Below are 2,912 nucleotides of genomic sequence, written 5' to 3'. Positions count from 1 at the left end.
CCCCACACTGTATCTTCCTGGCCGTGTGACCTTAGGCAGGTCACTTGACCTCCCTGTACCTCAGTTAACATGGAGGTTCAGATGGTAGCAGCTGCCTAGAGCTGCAGTGAAGATTAAATGAGGTAATATCAGGAAGGAGCTTAAAAGAGTGTCTGTTACTGTTACCTAGGTGATGGCCATTGTTGTTGTCAGGCCAGAAGCAAGTTGTCTATTATTTATAGACCTCAAGTGCCAGACATGCCAAGGCCATGGTGGTAGGAGCCTGGCACATCTTACAGCATCCCTGAGGGGAGACAGTCAAGGGCACACCTCAGGAGCTGCTCCTGGCCAAGTGGAGGTGGACCTGGAAGGGCAGTCTCCAAGCTTCATTTTCCTGTGCATCTCTTGCCATAGCAGGGGTAGTTGGAGAGGCAGAAACACTCAGGGGAGTGGGAGGGTGTGTGCCCTCTCAGGGTCTTGGATGCCTACTCTGCTCAGCCCTGCCAGGTACTCTCTGCAAAGGTTGAATTTGAGAGGCAGTTATCCCAGGCATCTACCATGCTGAGTGTGATCTGGAATGGACACTGTGCATCGCGAGGAAGCAAGCTGCCAACCTAAGGAGAGTGTGTGATATTCAAGTAGTTATGTCCCGGTGTGGGCATGGACTTACCCAAGTTCTGAAAGTTTTAGGGGATAATGCTTTAGTTTCTGGGTCATTGGGAACACTTAGGGTACACAAGACAGCTGCTCTTTGCCAAAGTAGAGAAGTATTATTGTGACAGCAACCCACATCATGAAGCTTGATGGTCTATTAACATCGAGGCAATGGCTAATTTGTGATAAAGGTCAGAAGAGCGGAATAGGTTTTCCCCCACATGATACATCAGTAAGATAATGGTGTTTATAATCCACTCAGAGTGTGATTCTTGGTCAAAAATGTGTGTGTGTGTGTATTTTTTTTTCTGAGGTGTCATTAATAGGATGAAACATTTTCATATTTGGGGACTCCCATATGTTTGTTTTAATTCACATGGCTTTGTTGCTTACCTGGCAGAATTATCTGCTCCATGGATGCAGGGAACCAAACAGGTGTCTTGGAATTCCTCCTCCTGGGCCTCTCCAAGGATCCAGAACTGCAGCCCCTCCTCTTTGGGCTGTTCCTGCCCATGTACCTGGTCTCCATGCTTTGGAACCTGCTCATCATCCTGGCTGTCAGCTCTGGCTCCCGCCTCCACACCCCCATGTACTTCTTCCTCTCCCACCTCTCCTTTTCTGATATTTGTTTCAACTTCACCATCATCCCCAAAATGCTGGTGAACATCTAGACAGCCAACAAAGCCATCACCTATGGAGGCTACATCACCCAGATGTATTTTTACTTGGTCTTTTTGTACCTGGACCACTTACTCCTGACTGTGATGGCTTATGTCCACTTTGTGGCCAGCTGTCACCCTCTGGCCATCTGTAACCCTCTGCACTACGTGATCATGATGAACTCACACCTTTGTTGCCTGCTGGCTCTAGTCTCTTTGTCTCTATGCTTCCTAATTGCCCTCCTCTACAGTCTGATGGTGCTGTGTCTCTCGTTCTGCACACACATTGAAATTCCCCACTTCTTCTGTGAATTGACTGAGGTGCTCCAGTCCTCCTGTTCTGATGCTCTCAGCTATTACATTGTACTGTTTTCTGTGACTGGTCTGCTGGGTATTCCTCCACTGACTGGGGTCCTTTATTCCTACTCTAGGATTATTTCCTCCATATTGAAAATGTCCTCAGTGGATGGGAAGTACAAAGCATTTTCCACCTGTGGGTCTCACGTAATGGTCATTTCCTCATTGTATGTTTCAGGGATAAGAGTGTATCTCAGTTCTGCCTTCTCCCCGTCCTCCTCAAAGGGGACAGTTGCCTCAGTGATGTACACCATTCTGAACACCTTCATTTACAGCCTGAGGAACAGGGACATGCAGGGGGCCCTGAGAGCATTTGTCAGCAGGTCTTTCTCCCCCTCGTGACGAGCCATGGATGCTACAACTGGGGAGTTACTATAGAAGCAGGAGTCAAATCCCCATCAGTCAGAAGTACCGAATCTATGCTTTCACAGAGCCTGTGACTTGTCCCTTTTCTTCCAAAATACCATTGCTTAAGTTTCTTCCATGTTTTCACCTCCAAAAGCAGGTGCTCCTAAGAACTTCCTTTTGTGACTTTTTTTTTTCTTTAGGAGATCTATATTTATTTATTTATTTATTTATTTTTATTACTCACATGAATTTATCACATCTGTAGTTGTATAGTGATCATAACAATCTGATTTCACAGGATTTCCATCCCACAACCCAAGCACATCCCACCACCCCCCAAACTGTCTCCTCCAGAGACCATAAGTTTTTCAATATCTGTGAGTCAGCATTTGTTCTGCAAAGATGTTCAGTCTGTCCTTTTTTCAGGTTCCACATGTCAATGAAAGCATTTGATGTTGGTGTCTCATTGTATGGCTGACTTCACCTAGCATGATAGTTTCTAGGTCCATCCATGTTGCTAAAAATTCCGGTATTTTGTTCTTTTTAATGGTTGAGTAATATTCCCTTGTGTATATGTACCACATCTTCTGGATCCACTCTACTGATGGACATTTAGGTTGTTTCCATGTTTTGGCAATTGTAAATAGTGCTGCAATGAACATTGGAGTTCATGTGTCTTTGCGAGTCACGGTTTTCTCTGGATAGATGCCAGGAGTTGGACTGCTGGATCAAATGCTACTTCTATGTTTAGTTTTCTGAGGAATCTCCATACTGCTTTCCATAGTGGTTGCAGCAATTTACAATCCCACCACCAGTACACTAGGGTTCCTTTTTCTCCTCACCCTCTCCAGCACTTCTTGTTTGTAGACTTTTGGATGCTGGCCATTCTGGCTGGTGTAACGTTGTACTTCATCG

The 2,912-nt window shown here is 45.5% G+C and overlaps 1 pseudogene; it reads left to right on the top strand.

Moving 5' to 3' along the window:
• The first annotated feature begins 1,046 nt into the window (after window positions 1-1,046).
• Window positions 1,047-1,991, top strand: LOC100519645 (olfactory receptor 7D2-like; annotated as a pseudogene).
• Window positions 1,992-2,912: the final 921 nt, after the last annotated feature.

The sequence above is a fragment of the Sus scrofa genome, chromosome 2, assembly GCF_054392235.1.
Source record: "Sus scrofa isolate SSC_HxYL_T2T_F1_AM1 chromosome 2, Sscrofa_HxYL_maternal_Yorkshire_Landrace_v2.0, whole genome shotgun sequence".
NCBI classification, from domain to species: Eukaryota; Metazoa; Chordata; class Mammalia; order Artiodactyla; family Suidae; genus Sus; species Sus scrofa.
The sequence above is the reverse complement of the archived record's forward strand: the minus strand, read 5'-3'. Positions and strand labels throughout refer to the sequence as shown.